The sequence below is a fragment of the Scyliorhinus canicula genome, chromosome 7, assembly GCF_902713615.1.
Source record: "Scyliorhinus canicula chromosome 7, sScyCan1.1, whole genome shotgun sequence".
Classification (NCBI taxonomy): Eukaryota; Metazoa; Chordata; class Chondrichthyes; order Carcharhiniformes; family Scyliorhinidae; genus Scyliorhinus; species Scyliorhinus canicula.
Window position 1 is genome coordinate 145,828,267 of NC_052152.1, and position 19,150 is coordinate 145,847,416.

The window sequence follows — 19,150 nt, forward strand, 5'->3', positions numbered from 1 at the left end:
GTCCTGCTGTCTGTGATATGGTGTACATAATTGATCTCAGTTGCTGAAATATCTTAAGCAGGCAAGAGACAGCAATTCATGGAACATCTGGATACTTTAAGGAGGATTATGGATGCCTCAGCCAAATGCAAAACATTTATCCAATTGAGAGGCTCATATCACAGCAAAGCTCCAACCTTTTGAGGTCATCACCTAAATTGCTAAAAGTGGATCACTGTCTTAACATCACTGAAACCCATCGATTATTATCTTTAAAATAATGCAAGTTATTGAGCAATTTTCTTTGCTGCTGTGTGTATTTGAGCTTTCATTTGTGTTACTGTTGGAAAATACCCTATGGTAAAGAATCCCAAAGATAATATTACATTTTGTGGATGAGATCTGAAGGTTTATTAGCTCCTCTTCCAGGAGCGGAGAGGAGCCGGACTTGCGAGGGACACCGCTATTGGTGAGACATTTATTTGTTTCAAATTTGAGAAAGGAAAGAAAAATGGTAAAGTGATGTCACAGGAGACTGTGACCTGATTGCTTGAAAGGGAGACTGGGCGAAATTTGAAAATCTGTGGAGTTACTGATTTAAATTACTATTTATAATTTGATTTAAATTACTATTTTTAATTTGATTTCAGATCAAGAGGGATAAATACTCACTTTTGAAAAAAGGTAAATAAATAGACTTTGGATATAATCTGAAACAAAACATCTTTCAAAAGTTTAATTTCAAAAGTTCAATTTAGAGGAATAAGTCATGGCAGGACAGCTCCAAGCTGTGGTCTGCTCATCTTGTTCCATGTGGCAGGAAGGGGACAGTACCAATCCCCAGGGTCAGCATGTGTGCAGGAAGTGTCTCCAGTTACAGCTCCTGGAAGCTCAAGTTCCAGAGCTGGGGCAGCGGCTGGAGACACTGTGGAGCATCCGCAAGTTGGAGAGCATCGTGAATAGCATGTATAGAGAGGTGGTCACGCCACAGTCTCAGACTCCACAGGCAGGAAGGGAATGGGCGACCACCAGGCAGAGCAGGAGAGCTAGGCAGGTAGTGCAGGAATCTCCTGTGGCCATTCCCCTGCAGAACAGATATACCCTTTTGGATACTGTTGAGGGGACTGGCCTCTCAGGGGAAAACAGTAACAGCCAAACTCGTGGCACCACGGTTGGTTCTGCTACAGAGGATAGGGGTAATAAGTATGCCAGTGCAATAGTTATAGCAGACTCAATTGTAAGGGGAATAGACAGGCTTTTCTGTGGCCGCAAACAAGACTCCAGGATGGTATGTTGCCTCCCTGGTGCAAAGGTCAAGGATGTCTTGGAGCGGGTACAGGACATTCTGGCGGGGGAGGGTGAACAGCCAGTGGTTGTGATACACATTGGTACAAATGACACAGGTAAAAAAAAAGGGATGAGGTTCTAAAAGCAGAATACAGGGAGCTAGGAAGTTAAGAAATTGGACCTCAAAAGATATCTCAAGATCACTACCGGTGCCACGTTCTAGTCAGAGTAGAAATCACAGGATATATTGGATGAATATGTGGCTGAAGAGACGGTGTCAGGGACAGGGTTTCAGATTCCTGGAGCATTGGGACTGGTTCTGGGGGAGGTAGGACCTGTACAAACTGGACGGGTTACACCTGGGCAGGACTGGGACTGATGCCCGAGGGGGACTATTTGCTAGAGCAGTTGGGGAGGGTGTAAACTAATATGCCAAGGGATGGGAACCTATGCAAGGAGTCCAAGAAACAGGGAGCAAGGACAAAAACAAAAGGAAGAAAAAGGGATAGGTGGGGAAACCAAGGGCAAAATTCAAATAGGGCAAAAGTGTAAAATATTGAAAGCAAGACAAACAATGTGAAAAAGACAAACTTAAAGGCTCTGTGCCTTAATGCACAGAGCATTTGCATTAAAGTGGATGAACTAATCGTGCAGATACATATAATGGGTATGATATAATTGGGAATACAGAGACATGGCCACAGGGTGACCAGGGTTGGCAACTGAATAACCCAGCGTTTTCAGTATTCAGGATGGACAGACATGAAAGTAAAGGTGGTGGCGTGGCTCTGCTGGTTAAAGAGGAAATTAACACAGTAGTGAGAAAGGATATTAGCTCTCACAATGTGGAGTCTGTGTGGATAGAGTTGAGAAATACCAAGGGGCAAAGAACATTAGTGGGTGTCTTATATAGACCCCCGAACTGCACTGGTGAGGTTGGGAATGGGATTAATCACAAAATTAGAGCCGCATGTAATAAGGGAATATCGGTGATCATGGGTGATTTTAATCTTCACATAGTTTGAGCAAATCAAATTGGCCACAATGCCATAGAGGAGGAATTCCTGAAGAGTATACGGGATGGTTTTCTTGACCAATATGTGGCGGAATCAACTAGAGAGCAGGCCATCTTAGACTGGGTAATGAGAAGGGAATTATTGCCAATCTGGCTCTGTGAAGCCCCTTGGGGATGAGCGACCATAACGTGACAACATTTGTAATCAAGATGGAGAGTGAAGTAATTGATTTGGAGACAATGGTGTTTTGTTACCTGCGTGGTAGGTAACATGTGCTACTCAATCCTTGGCTAATGAAGAGGTCTTCTGATTCTCGATGAAGAAGACTCAAACTCATCCAGTAGTAACAAAAGGTTTATTGAGTAACTATAACAATAATTGCATGAGTTCTTTACTTTAACTTTGATACTAGTGATAAGGTTAACAAGATCTAACTACAGTAACTATACATAACGCCACTAGCCATCTGAACATCTCTGCTATTGCCCTGGTCACAGTGCACCCCCGAGAGCCCCCGAGACCCAATGAGGTTGCATTTTATACCCCTGTTAGTCCGGCGCTCCAGTGATCATGTGGTGCTACTGATTACACATTAACCCCTTGTGTACATGCACATATAGAGATCACTACATAGGGTGCTGAATGTTAATGAAGGAGACTATGAAGATATGAGGCATGAGTTGGGCTTGATAGACTGGGGAGAGTTACTTAAAGGGATCACAGTGGATAGACAATGGCAAACATTCAAGAAATGCATGGAGAAACTACAGCAACGGTTCATTCCTGTCTGGCACAAAAGAAAAATGGGGAAGAGGGCCAATCCATGGCTTACAAAGGAAATTAGAAATAGTATCTGATCCAAGGAAGAAGCATACAGATTGGCCAAGGAAAATAATAGGTCTGAGGATTGGGAGCAGTTTAGAATTCAGCAAAGAAGGACAAAGGGATTGATTAAGAAGGGGAAAGTACAGTACAAAAGTAAGCTTGCAGGGAACATAAAGACTGATACTAAGAGTTTCTATAGATATATGAAGAGAAAGAGACTGGTAAAGCGAACTGACCAATCTACAGACATAAACTGGGGAATGCATAATAAGGGGCAAAGAAATGGCTGAGCAATTGAATACGTACTTTGATTCTGCCTTCACAAAAGAGGACATCAATCATATACCAGCAATGTTAGAGAATGAAAGATTTAGTGAGAGGGAAGAACTGAGGGAAATCAACATTAGTAGAGAAATGGTGCTGGGAAAATTGATGGGATTGAAGGTCGATAAATCCCCAGGGCCTGAGAATCTGTATCCCAGAGTGCTTAAGGAGGTGGCTCTGGAAATAGTGAATGCATTGGTGGTCATCTTCTGGGATTCCATAGACTCTGGAACAGTCCCTGCAGATTGAAGGGTAGTTCATGTCACTCCAATATTCAAAAAGGGAGGTAGAGGGAAAGCAGGGAATTATAGGCCTGTAAGCCTAACATTGGTAGTGGGGAAAATTCTTGAATCCATTATCAAGGACTTTATAATGGAACATTTAGAAAGCAGGGGCAGGATTAGTCCGAGTCAGCATGGATTTATGAAGGGGAAATCATGCTTGACAAATCTGTTGGAATTCTTTGGAGATGTAACTAGTACAGTTGACAAGGGGGAGCCAATTGATGTGGTATATTTGGACTTTCAGAAGGCGTTTGACAAAGTTCCGCATAAGAGATTATTGTACAAAATTAAAACGCATGGGATTGGGGGAAGTACTGAGGTGGATAGAAAACTGATTGGCAGAGAGGAAACAAAGAGTAGGAATTAATGGGTCCTTTTCAAATTGGCAGGCAGTAATTAATGGGGTGCCACAAGGATCGGTGCTGGGACCCCAGCTATTCACAATGTATATTAATGATTTGGATGAGGGAACAAACTGTAACTTCTCAACGTTTGCGGATGATACCAAGTTGGGTGGGATGATGCAGGGATCCTACAGCATGATCTGGGCAGGTTGGGCGAGTGGGCAAATCAATGGCAGATGCAGTATAAGGTGGATAAGTGTGAGGTTATTCACTTTGGAAGCAAAAGCAGGAAGGCAGATTACTACCTGAATGGTTGTAAATTGGGAGAAGGGAGTGTGCAGCAGGACATGGTGTCCTTGTGCACCAGTCGCTGAAGGTAAGAATGCAGGTGCAGCAGGCAGTAAAGAAGGCTCATGGTATGTTGGCCTTCATTGCGAGAGGTTTTGAATACAGAAGCAAGGATCTGTTGCTGCAATTATACAGGGCCTTGGTGAGGCCACACCGAGAATATTGTGTGCAGTTTTGGTCTCCTTTTCTGAGGAAGGATGTTCTTGCTCTCGAGGGAGGTGTACGAGACTGATTCCAGGGGTGGCGGGACTGTCATATGAGGAGAGATTGACTAGGTTAGGATTGTTCTCGCTGGAGTTCAGAAGAATGAGGGAGGATCTCATAGAGACTTATAAAATTCTAACAGGACTAGATGCAGGGAAGATGTTACCAATGATGGGTAACAGGACTAGACAGGTAGATGATGGGTATGTCCAGAACCAGGGGTCACAGTTTGAGGATTCAGGATAAAACATTTCGGACAGAGATGAGGAGACATTTCTTCACCCAAACAGCTGTGGAATTCAATACCATAAGAAGTAGTTGATGCTAAAACATTAAATATATTCAAGAGGGGGCTTGATATAGCACTAGGGGAGAATGGGATCAGAGGCAATGGGGAGAAAGCAGGATTAGGATATTGAGTTATATGATCGGCCATGATCGTGATAAATGGCGGAGCAAGCTCGAAGGGCCAAAAGGCCTCTTCCTGCTCCTATCTTCTATTTATCTTCTATGATCTGCAGTTTTAGGTGAAGATAGATAAGTACATGAAAGGGATAGAAGAATTGGGTGAATTGAAGTAAAGGGGGAGAAGACTCATGTGAAGCATATTCCTTCCATTGTTCTGAACCCCGCTGATGTTAAATGCGAGGGCATCCCAAATCCCAAAAGGGGAACTTGGAATGCTGGTTCGTATCAGTTTAGTTTTGTGAGTTGGATAATGGTGCCCACTTGCATTTGGCAACTTGTGAGGTTCTAAAGATTCAATTTAATAATATTGCAATTGATGTAGAATCGGGAATTTGTGTGTTTGCATTCCACTTGGCTGCTTGTTTCAATTCTATGCTTCACTTTTCACCCGATAAACAGACAACTGATGCAAGCACAGGCATTCAACATATCAAACCACTTCCCACACACTTGTAAACAATTCCTAATTCAAGCATAACTTAGAAATGCTTTTGATTCAAGTATCAAATGTTTTCCAATTATCGTGTTGTTCTGCTTTCTGCACTGAATCTAATCAGTCTCTGGCACATGCTACCTGGAGACAAGATATAATTTAAAATGTCGTATCAATTTTTTCTGCCAGTGTCTTTCAAATTTTCTGGTATTGATTCGAAGAAATGGTAAGATTTCACCTGGATTTTAATACAGAGATTTGGAAATGGTTCCCATTTATTAACAGTCGATAACAGTCTTGATTATTAATTGGGATGCATTATCAGATTGTGTGACTTCAGATGAACAAATAGCAAAAGTTTGGATTATTCTAAAATGAACACAAGCAAATTGCTCTGATCCACAGAGATGATTTTTTAAAGAACTCTAATCCTGAAGTTGCTTTTGTGCAAATAAATACTTTTCCAACTTTGAAACTTCTTTATTGTAATGTTTATGGAAGATTCATAATTATTTAAGCACAGACAATATTGTGTTTCCAACATTTGTTCTACAACAGTAGGTGTAGAGGGGGCTATTTTAACCCAAACCATTGGATAGGGAACAGGATTTTTTTCAGTGCCAGGTTTACACCATGCCAGGTTTTCCAGCATTCCACCCGATTCTATTGATTCCAGCTCAGCACGTTAGCTTAAAATTGTTCCCAAAGTCTGTGTGCGATTCTTAGCAGTATTTTGGTACATTAATCAACAGCAGGCCAATTACTAGTCAGCCCTCACCTAGGTTCTGGCAATACAAAATTCAATAGCATTTGCTGGACAGCGCTCAGGAAGTTAGAACCACAGCTTCCGTCAACGAAACTGGATAGAGAAATAAATTGTGCCACATCACAAAGTCAAAGGAGGTTGGAAACCTTGACCGTAATAAACTTATTTTGTGATGCCAGGAGACAAACTTCACTGCATTCGTTAAAACATACAAATCATTGGGACTTAGTAACCACCGCTGTACACTGGGTGGTCAAGTAGATGGCGGGATGACGCGGATACAAAAGGGATCATGTGTCAATAATGCGGGAGTTCTCCTCTGGATACGGGGCAGTCACACAGCACCATGGGAGTTGCTCAGTATTATCAATAAACCTTTATTGCTGTTAGTCCCTTGTCACCAATTATTGCAACCCAATACTTCTACATGGTGTCAGGAGTTGGCAGAATGGCACAGGGTCTTCATTACATTAACCCGCTCGAGTTTGACCAAAACCTCACAGACCGACTGGATACATTTTGAAAAAGGATGTCTACTACGGTGCCAGTCTATCAGGCAAATCAAAGAAAGTATAAGCATATGCACTCTCATATATTTAGTGGGCCCTCAGACGGTTGAGAAATTTGGGTCTTTTGTTTTTCAAACGGAGGAATAGGAGGAGGATGGCGCGATATTGCTCAAAATGTTCAAGCGCATATGCATGCCAGTAAAGAACATTATGTAGGATAGACACACATCCAATACAATCAATCAAAAATATAATAATGAATCTATTCAATCGTACAACATGACCCCACAAAGTCTAGCAAGAAGTACGCGTTTGCCATCAACGAACTTGTGAGGGATTGTATTGTCTGTGAGGTCCATAGTCAACTTATCCACAAGCAGCTTTTTCGTGAGAATGATCTAATGCTGAAATTTGCCATCAGCATCTCTATTCTGAGTGAGCAGTCAGAAGGAGGCAGCAAAGGGTTGAGGCAGAAACAGGAGTCTTTTGCTGTACCGAGCATGCCCAGCCCACGCTTTGGTGGCCTCACTCACAGCACAGAACAGAAATTCATGCTTAGCATTTGGTAAGCTCTGTACCAAATGTGGCAAATGGAGCGAAGCCACAACCATCTGCCTATGTCGCCAGCCGGATTGTAGCCAGTCGCTGCCCCAGGGGTCAGAGTATAAAGAGGCTAAATGAATTGGAGCTCAACCAAGAAACTGAGCTTCCAAAACAGTGAGTGTGTTGACACCATTATGGAGAAGGGTGAGATTGTCACCATGTTGCAGCATTGTGAAACTAAAAGTATAGATTGGCACTGGGGCGAAGTCCTGTCCAGGCAGTTGCCATTGGAAATCGAGCCATATGCTGTACCAGATCCTAACACTTGTGGCGTATGGCAGATAAATTATCCACATGGACGGTGTGGTCACTCTCCATTGCATAGCAGGCAGCTTCCAGTTTTATGCCATTTACAAAAACTGGGATCTTCGGGACAGAATCACACTGGAGTTAATCCATCTTGGTCCAGATGTACACTCTCTGCAGCACCAGGCTTCAGAAATGATAGAATATAAAAGCCTATTCAACTGCAACATCACTGGGAAGCTACCTGTGATACATTCGGCTAGACGACTTGGTACCACCTACGGTCTGTACCTCGAGAAGAGTATACCTAGTGATGAAGGAGAAAGTAATCAATGAGCTGAATGGATGATCACAATGGGTGTCATAACTCCCATAGATGAAGCCACAGAATGGGTTTCAACAATGGTGGCTGCAATAAGGAAAGGCAGCTTGGTCAGGGTCTGCATCAAAGCAGTTCATCTCAACAAGGCACTGCTCAGACATCATCATCCGATGAAGACAGTTAAACAGTTTATAGCTGACATGCCCAATGTCAAGGTTTTCAGTATCTTGGATGCAAAGTGCGGGTTTTGGCAAATCCCTCCGGATGAAGAATCCTCGAAAATCACGACATTCATGTCTCCAACCGGCAGATACTGTTTCCTCTGCAGGCCTTATGGGATCACCACAGGAAGTGAGGTCTTTCAACAGTGCATGGAGCCGCTCTTTGCAGGACAACTCTGAAAAACCATTGTTGATGACATCCTGATCTGATGCCGTACAAAGCAAGAACATAATGCATGTCTTTGTTTAGTCCTTAACAGAGTCAGAATCATTAAATCTAACCCAGCTAAATGTAGATTCAGGTTCCCTACTTGGGTCACTTGCTCACAGCCAATGGTGTGAAACCAGATCCAGATAAGACAATGGCTATACTACAGATGTCCATTTTCGAGGACAAGCATGCTTTGCAGCATTTCCTTGGTATGACCAATTATCTTTCCAAGTTCATTTGTTGCTACACTGAGGTCACCGGAGCTCTTTGTCAGTTCCTCCACCAAGGTGTGAAATGGTGTTGGCAGGAGAAGCATACTGTTGCGTTCAACAAACTGAAACAGGCATTCTCAGCCACCCCAGTGCTATTTGATGTTCAAGTACCTGTACTCCTATCAATGCCTCCCAGCATGGATTTGGTGCTGATTGAGTCCAGAATGGTAGACCAGTAGCCTTCACATCAAGGGTCATCACTGACACTGAGAGTCACTGTGCCCAATCGAGAAGGAACTCCTTGTCTTCATCTTCGCTTGTCAGAAACACCATGACTTCATTTATGGCAAGTGTTGAAACTGAACTATTCTTAAAAAACCTCTTCACACTGCATCTGCATGACGACAGGGCATGTTGCCCAAGCTGTAATGCTACAACCTCAGTGGTCCACAAGTGCAGTAGGGAGCTAACCCTTGCTGATGCCATCTGCAGAGCTTTCAAACCCACCACTGACCAGGCAGATCTTGAGGAGGACAATTACATCATGACCACATCTTGTCAGATCGAGTATAATAAGAATGCCCAACAGGCAAATCCCTACAATGCAGAAGGAGGCCATTCAGCTCATCGAGTCTACTCTGACTCTGTTAAAGAACAGCCGACTTACTTCCATTCCCCCTCCCAATCTGGCCTTTCACCGTAACCTCACCTACACATACCTGGACATTAAGGGGCAATTTATCATGTCCAATCCACCTAACCTGCACATCTTTGGACTGTGGGAGGAAATTGGAGCACCTGGAGGAAATCCAGTCAGACACGGTGTGAACATGCAAAAGCCACACAGACATAACCAGAATCGAACAGGGCCCCTGGCGCAATGAGGCAGCAGTGCTAACCACTGTGCCGCCATGTCACCATGCAGGTAACTCCCCAAAGACTTTATGAAAAGTTAGCCCGACTCCTCAAAGGTTCTTCCCCATGAGCTCTGCACATTCTTCTCAATGAGACAGGAGCTAGCCGCACAAGATGAATTGATACTGCATGGCCAGTGATTCATCAATCTCACCTCTCTGCAGACATACTATATCCAGCAACTCAACCAGGGACACCCAGGGTTGGAAACAACCAGATAAGTTTGATTATGTGACATATTGATGATGTCATTGACAGTTTGGGTAGGCTAACAGTCCGTCTAGTCTAGCAGCTTGTAGGGAAGACACCTTTCAAATAAAGATCTTGATTGTTTGTGTGTCCCTAATTTAACAAAGGTTATGTTAATCAAATAAAGAACCTTAGCATCTGAACTAGAATGATCAAGCACCGCATAAGAACTCAGGTACACTCCTGGTAAACTAAATTCATTTTATTTGGAATTTACAGTTCTTAAACCTAATCTAAGGTTGTGCGCCTATTATGATCCTGATGCTTACAGTGCAATCTTAACCTTTCAGGATGGGTGGACGGGGAGGAGCAGTTGGGAATTTAACATTTTAAAATGAGAAACCTGGGCCCAAGCAGCTTCCCACTTTTAATGGAGGAGGATTGGGGGTTGGGTAATTAACCCTCTTTCTGAGGTTGTGTGCCTCATATTTTATTTGTATTTCAGCTTTAATGATGCCGGCTGGATGTCCCAGGCCAGAGGGCACCCGACAGCTGAAATGAGGTCAGAATCACTGGATCACACTGACTTTCTGGCGCTGGACAGAGTTGATCAGAAGAAATTGTTTCCATCAGTGGTAGGATCAGAACCAGAGGGTATCAATTGGTGATTGACAGAAGAAGGAATGGCAAAATGAGGACAATATTTTAACATAATGAGTTGTTGGGATCTGGCCATGCAGTATCAATTCATGTCGTGCGGTTAACTTCTCTCTCATTGAGAAGAATGCAGTGTCTGAGAGTTTGATGGAGGCAGATTCCATTGTGGCTTTCAAAAGATAATTGGATCATTATCTAAAGAGGAAGGAGGTCTTGTGGCACAGTGGTAGTTTGCTGATTTCTGAGCCAGTTACTGTGTGTTTGAGTCCCACCTGAGCATTTGATGTCCATGGAAAGGTGCATCCATAATGTGATCTTCTTTCCGATACACACCTACTGCAGGCGGCTTGATGTGGAGGGGCATGGCTCAAGCTAGTCTCTGGCGACAACCTCGAGTCCAGTTCCAAGAAAAAAAACTTGTCATAGAAACAACACATGTGCTTTGTCTACCTCATTTACCACTAGGCACAGGAAAGGACTAAGCCTAAGGCTGACGAGTAAAAGGTGAGAGAATGACAATGGGTGAATTGCTCTTGCACAGAGCGAGCACAGACATGGTGACCAGAATGGTCTCCTTCTGTGCTGCAGCCATTCTATGATTCTATGATTTCTATGTTTTAGTCCTGTAGGAGCTCTGCCAGCTCACAATTGAATCTGCATTATCAGCCCTCTCTCCTTACAGTCAGCTGACTCTCAGTCTCATAATAGGACCTACCCGCCGCAGCAACCCCCCCCCCCCCCCCCCCACCCACACTCTCCTCCCAGTATCACTGTGAACAGTCTGACCCACTTCCCATTATTGTCCCACCCATGCTGTCTCCCATTCTCCTCCCCGCTTGCCGTCCATGGTCCAGTCCGAATGTCCAATGGCTTCTCAATCTGGTTATTTGCAACCAGGAGATGGATTTAACATGTTAATCAGGTCCTGCATTAAATTCAATATGTATGCCCTCCAAGGAGCTCATATTTCAGGTTTCCAGGTTGCTAAACTCCCTTTTGGTCCCACTCTGTAACTGTTGAGGCTTGACAAGGAATTTTTTTGTCATTTATTTGAATACTTGAAAACAAGTATTGGAGTATTAAACTCAAAGTGGATGGACACCCAACAGAGTTGAAATTAACACAGGAGTTGGTGATGAAGTGAAATAGCTCAACCTGATCATGTTGCAAACCTCATTGATCACATTAAAAGGTCCTGGAGTGACAACTCTGAATGTGGAAGGTCAATTTATGACAAAGCTGAAATGTAAACACCGTGAAATCCTCAACTCTCTCTATGCCACTCAAATTCATGAGCGCTCGCTAATAAGCAGAATGGCGTGCCTAAAATGGAAATTAATGTACAAATTGGATGAAGTTCCAATGAGAACTAGAACAGTATGTTTCAAAATTATTTTTTCAAAATTATTTACAAGCCAAGGGTAGTTAAACACCATGTATCATACCACCCTACGAGCTGACACAAAATCAATTTTCTACTTAACACTCTTAGACAAAGTCAAGGGTGAAATTAAAAATGATGCAGAAGCATCTGGTTATCTCATTGGTCTGTGTGCCAACAAAATGGTGTTCAGGGATGGTGACGGTCTCAAAGCCAAATGGGTCTATGAAAATCTGCATGGATTTAACTCAACTAAACAAATCAGTTGAATGCGAGATCCACCCAATGGTGGTTGATCCACCCTTTAACAAACGAGCCAAGAGTATTTTATTTACCAACTTGAATGTGAACAGTGAATTTTTGCTGTTGCTTCTGGACAAAGAATCCAGGTTGCTGATCACGTTTACTTCGCGATACGGTTGTTATTGTTTCAATAGATTGCTCTTTTGAATAGCGTTCACTCCAGGAATTTGTCTCGCACTCTAGAAGGCACGGAAGAGTAATTATATGGATGACATTCTTGACTATGGCTCTATCAGAGGGAGAGCATTATTGCAGAGTCAGAGTAGTCCTGAGAGTCTGACAGAATGCAGGCCTAACATGGAATGAGAAATGTGCGTCCGCCTACCCAATGATCAAGCTTCTAGGTCACAGAGTAAAAGTCACAGGAATCACAGTTGATCCACAAAAACAAAACTAATCAGGAAATTTCCACAACCCAAGAATATGAATGAGTTTCAAAGATTCCTTGGGATGGTCAATCAAATGGCAAGTTCCTGTCGAATTTCAGAGAGGTCAATGAGCCCTTGATACAACTGTTGAGTCAGGGTCAAAATAGTGCTGGAATGTGAACCAGTGCTTTTGTAAGGATGAAATTACTCTTAATTTCTTTCAAAATATTGGCAGCTTATGACTCAGAATTACCAACAATCGTAGCAGCAGATGCATCATCTACAGGTTTTGTGGTAGTATTATTTCACATGCAGAGATAGAAAGCATAGACAAATCTTTTATGCCTCTAGGTCATGAACAGAAACAGCACCACAATATGCCATGATTGATAAAGAAACAATAGCAGTAACGTGGGTATGCAAAATGTCTCAGACCATGTTATGGGATTGTGTTTCATAACCACAACAGACCATAAAGATGGAAGAAATTGTGAAGACGCTCCCAAGAATACAGCAGTTCAGATTAATATTGAGGAGATATGACTCCATCACAAATTCTGTGCAAGGGAAATATCAAACAGCAGCAGATGTACTGTCATAAGCAGAAGGAACCAAACAAGAGGATTTACGTTTCATTGAGGTGTTTGAAGCATTTACATGTTTAATCACTGCTGTAAAATATTTGCAGGAAATAAAACAAGCCCAAAAATGAGATGGAGAAAGTCTCCAAATGCAAGAATATTGTCTGGAAGGATAACCAGACCATATATCCATGAGTCCAACACCACGGAGGTACTTTGAACTGGTCGTCAATGGCAAAATAGTAATACCAAGAGCACTGTGGTTTGATAGTCACCAAAGTTATCGAAGAATAACTAAATGTGAGGGCACAGGCATCAGTGCAGTAGCCACGTCTTACTTGCTCATTGGAAGGAACAATTTCTAAATGTTTTACTTGTGCTGTAACCAGCCAAGAACCAAAAGAACCACTATGACCTTCCACTTTTTCATCAAGACGGTGGGAGATCTGGGTATGGCTTTCTTTGGATGTAAAGGAGAAACCTTCTTTATTGCCAGTGATTACTGTTCAGAGTGAATTTAAATATGTAGATAATATAATTTAAATCTTCAAACTGAGGTATTAGTCTGAACATTTGAGCAAGCAGAATTCTGCTGAGGTGGAACTTCTGCCAGCCATTTTAACCAGACATTAACCCTGCCCAAAGAGTCAGTTGAATCTTTGGGATAAATTTTCTGTTCACAGACATCCGACTTATATTCCCTTGAGTTTAGAAGGTTGAATGGTGATCTTGTTGAATTGTTTAAGATGATAAAAGGATTTTGTTCGGGTAGATGGGGAAACAATTTCCACTGCTGGGAGAATGTAGAACAAGCGGGAATGATAAAATAAATCCGTTCAGAGATAGAACAAAGAACAAAGAAAATTACAGCACAGGAACAGGCCCTTCGGCCCTTCCAGCCTGCGCCGATCCAGATCCTTTATCTAAACCTGTCGCCTATTTTGCAAGGATCTACTTCCCTCTGTTCCCCGCCCATTCATATATCTGTCTATCTTAAATGATGCTATCGTGCGAGCCTCTACCACCTCCGCTGGCAAAGCGTTCCAGGCACTCACCACCCTCTGCGTAAAAAACTTTCCACGTCCATCTCCCTTAAACTTTCCCCCTCTCACCTTGAAATCGTAAATGACATCCCCACTCTTGGAAAAAGCTTGTTGCAATCCACCCTGTCCATACCTCTCATAATTTTGTAGACCTCAATCAGGTCCCCCCTCAACCTCCGTCTTTCCATCGAAAACAATCCTAATCTACTCAACCATTCTGCATAGCTAGCACCCCCATACCAGGCAACATCCTGGTGAACCTCCTCTGCACCCTCTCTAAAGTATCCACATCCTTCTGGGAATGTGGCGACCAGAACTGCATGCAGTATTCCAAATGTGGCCTAACCAAAGTCCTATACAACTGTAACATGAGCTGCCGATTCTTGTACTCAATAACCCGTCTGATGAAGGCAAGCATGCTGTATGTCGTCTTGACCACTCTATCGACCTGCGTTGCCACCTTCAGGGTACAATGGACTTGAACTTCCAGATCTCTCTGTACATCTATTTTCCCCAGGACTCTTACATTGACTGTATAGTCCGCTCTTGAATTGGATCTTCCAAAATGCATCACCTCGCATTTGCCTGGATTGATCTCCATCTGCCATTTCTCTGCCCAACTCTCCAATCTATCTGTATTTTGCTGTATTCTCTGACAGTCTCCCTCGTTATCTGCAACTCCACCAATCTTAGTATCATCTGTAAACTTGTTAATCAGACCACCTATACCTTCGTCCAGATCATTTATATATATCACAAACAACAGTGGTCCGAGCACGGATCCCTGTGGAACACCACTCATCACCTTTCTCCATTTTGAGACACTCCCTTCCACCACTACTCTGTCTGCTGTTTCCCAGCCAGTTCTTTATCCATCTAGCTAGTATACCCTGAACCCCATGCGACTTCACTATTTCTATCACCCTATTAGGTTTGAGACATGACCTTCCCTGCAAAAAACCATGCTGCCTATCACTGATACGTCTATTTTCTTCCAAATGTGAATAGATCCTATCCCTCAGGATCTTCTCCAACAGTTTGCCTACCACTGACGTCAGGCTCACAGGTCTATAATTCCATGGATTACCCCTGCTACCCTTCTTAAACAAAGGGACAACATTAGCAATTCTCCAGTCCTCCGGGACCTCACCCGTGCTCAAGAATGCTGCAAAGATATCTGTTAAGGCCCCAGCTATTTCGTCCCTCGCGTACCTCAGTAACCTAGAACATAGAACATTACAGCGCAGTACAGGCCCTTCGGCCCACGGTGTTGCACCGTCCTGTGATACCCTTCTAAAGTCCCTCTACACTATTCCCTTATCGTCCATATGCCTATCCAATGACCATTTGAATACGTTTAGTGTTGGCGAGTCCACTACTGTTGCAGGCAGGGCATTCCACACCCTTACTACTCTCTGAGTAAAGAACCTACCTTGACATCTGTCCTATATCTATCTCCCCTAAATTTAAAGCTATGTCCCCTCGTGCTGGACATCACCATCCAAGGAAAAAGGCTCTCGATGTCCACCCTATCTAATCCTCTGATCATCTTGTATGCCTCAATTAAGTCCCCTCTTAACCTTCTTCTCTCTAACGAAAACAGCCTCAAGTCCTTCAGCCTTTCCTCATATGATCTTCCCTCCATACCAGGCAACATTCTTGTAAATCTCCTCTGTACCCTTTCCAATGCTTCCACATCCTTCCTATAATGTGGCGACCAGAACTGCACACAATACTCCAAATGCGGCCGCACCAGAGTTTTGTACAACTGTAACATGACCTCATGGCTCCGAAACTCAATTCCTCTACCAATAAAAGCTAACACACCGTACGCCTTCTTAACAACCCTCTCAACCTGGGTGGCAACTTTCAGGGATCTATGGACATGGATAGTAGATCTCTGCTCGTCCACACTGCCAAGAATCTTACCATTAGCCCAATACTCTGCCTTCCTGTTATTCCTTCCAAAATGAATCGCCTCACACTTTTCTGCATTAAACTCCATTTGCCACCTGTCAGCCCAGCTCTGCAGCTTATCTATGTCCCTCTGTAACTTGTAACATCCTTCTGCACTGTCCACAACTCCACCGACTTTAGTGTCATCTGCAAATTTACTCACCCATCCTGCTATGCCCTCCTCCAGGTCATTTATAAAAATGACAAACTGCAACGGCCACAAAACAGATCCTTGTGGCACACCACTAGTAACTGGACACCAGTCAGAACATTTCCCATCAACCACCACTCTTTGTCTTCTATCAGCTAGCCAACTTCTGATCCAAACTGCTAAATCACCCTGAATCCCATGCCTCTGTATTTTCTGCAATAGCCTACCGTGGAGAACCTTATCAAACGCTTTACTGAAATCCATATACACCACATCAACTGCTTTACCCTCATCCACCTGTTTGGTCACCTTCTCGAAGAACTCAATGAGGTTTGTGAAGCACGACCTACCCTTCACAAAACCATGTTGACTATCTCTAATCAAATTATTCCTTTCCAGATGATTATACATCCTATCTCTTATAAACCTTTCCAAGACTTTTCCCACAACAGAAGTAAGGCTCACTGGTCTGTAGTTACCGGGGTTATCTCTACTCCCCTTCTTGTACAAGTGGACAACATTTGCTATCCTCCAGTCCTCTGGCACTATTCCTGTAGACAAAGATGACTTAAAGATCAAAGCCAAAGGCTCAGCAATCTCCTCCCTAGCTTCCCAGAGAATCCAAGGATAAATCCCATCCGGCCCAGGGGACTTATCTATTTTCACACTTTCCAGAATCACTAACACCTCCTCCTTATGAACCTCAAGATGGGATAGATCCCATCGGACCTGGGGACTTGTCCACATTAATGCCTTTTAGAATACCCAAAAATTCCCCCTTCCTTATGCCGACTTGATCTAGAGTATTTAAACATCCATCCCTAACCTCAACATCTGTCATGTCCCTCTCCTTGGTGAATACCGATGCAAAGTACTCATTAAGAATCTCACCCATTTCCTCTGACTCCATGCATAAATTCCCTCTTTTGTCTTTGAGTGGGCCAATCCTTTTGCTAGTTACCCTATTGCTCCTTATATACGAATAAAAGGCTTTGGGCTGTTCCTTAGCTCTGTTAGCCAAAGATATTTCATGTCCCTTTTTAGCTCTCTTTATTGCAAGTTTGAGATTTGTTCTACTTTCCCGATATTCCTCCAAAGCTTCATCAGTTTTAAGTCACCTAGATCTTATGTATGCTTCCTTTTTCATCTTAGCTGGTCTCACAATTCCACCTGTCAGCCATGGTTCACTAATCTTGCCATTTCTATCCCTCATCTTCACAGGAACATGTCTGTCCTGCACACTAATCAACCTTTCCTTAAAAGACTCCCACATTTCAAATGTGGATTTCCCCTTAAACAGCTGCTCCCAATCCACATTCCCTAGCTCCTGCCGAATTTTGTAATACTTGGCCTTTCCCCAATTTAGCACTCTTCCTTTAGGACCACTCTCTTCTTTGTCCATGAGTATTCTAAAACTTACGGAATTGTGATCGCTATTCCCAAAGTAATCACCGACTGAAACTTCAACCACCTGGCCGGGATCATTCCCCAATACCAGGTCCAGTATGGCCCCTTCCTGAGTTGGACTATTTACATACTGCTCTACTTTACAAACTCTCCTGGATGCTCCTTACAAATTCTGCTCCATCTACGCCTCCAACACTACATGAGTCCCATTCAATGTTGGGGAAGTTAAAATCTCCCATCACGGCCACTCTCTTGCTCCCACATTTTTCTATAATCTGTCTCCATATTTGTACCTCTCCTTCACGCTCGCTTTTGGGAGGCCTGTAGTAAAGTCCCAACAATGTTACTGCACCCTTCCTATTTCTTAGCTCTACCCATATTGCCTCAATGTTTGAATCCTCCATTGTGCCCTCCTTAAATACAGCTGTGATATCATCTTTGATCAGTAATGCAACTCTTCCACCCCTTTTGCCTCCCTCTCTATCCCTCCTGAAGCATCTATACCCTGGGATATTTAGTTGCCAGTCTTGCCCATTCTTCAACCAAGTCTCAGTAATACCAATAACATCATATTCCCAGGTACTAATCCAAGCCCTAAGTTCATCTGCCTTACCTGTTACACTTCTCGCATTAAAACAAATGCACCTCAGACCACCTGTCCCTTTGCATTCATCATCTCTTCCCTGTCTACTCTTCCCCTCAGTCACATTGAGTTTATTATCTAATACCTTACTGGCTTTAGTTGCTGCCTCTTTACTGACCTCTAGCTTCCTAATCTGGTTCCCATCCCCCTGTCACATTAGTTTAAAACCTCCTCAAAAGTGTTAGCAAAAGAACCCCCTAGGACATTGGTTCCAGTCCTGCCCAGGTGTAGATCATCCGATTTGTCGTGGTCCCCCCACCCCCAGAACCGGTTTCAATGTCCCAAAAATCTGAACCCCTCCCTCCTGCACCATCTCTCAAGCCACGTATTCATTCTGACTATTGAATTTCTATTCTGACTGTCTCGTGGCACTGGTAGCAATCATGAGATTACTACCTTTGAGGTCCTACTTTTTAACTTATCTCCTAACTCCCTAAATTCTGATTGTAGGACCTCATCCCATTTTGTACCTATATCGTTGGTGCCTATATGGACCACGGCAACTGGCTGTTCACCCTCCCCCTTCAGTATGTCCTGCAGCCGATCTGAGACATCCCTGACCCGTGCACCCAGAGGCAACATACCATTTGGGAGTCTCGTTTTCGACCACTGAAACACCTGTCTACTCCCCTTATGATTGAATCCCCTATGACTATAGCCCTGCCAGTCTTTTTCCTGCTCTTCTGTGCAGCAGAGCCAGCCATGGTGCCATGAGCCTGGCTACTACTGCCTTCCCCTGATGAGTCATCTTCCCCAACAGTATCCAAAACGGTATACTAGTTTTGGAGGGAGATGACCGCAGGGGACACCTGCACTGCCTTCCTGCTCTTTCTCTGCCTTTTGGTCACCCATTCCCTGTCTCCCTCACCAATCCTAATCTGTGGTGTGACCAACTCACTGAACGTGCTATCCACGACCTCCTCAGCATCGCAGATGCTCCAAAGCGAGTCCATC

At 43.5% G+C, this 19,150-nt stretch overlaps 1 long non-coding RNA gene across 1 annotated transcript in view; it reads right to left on the reverse strand.

Annotated features, from left to right (window-relative positions):
• LOC119968646 overlaps nucleotides 1-19,150 on the reverse strand; it is a 78,196-nt gene that overhangs the window by 39,283 nt on the left and 19,763 nt on the right. The window lies entirely within an intron of this gene.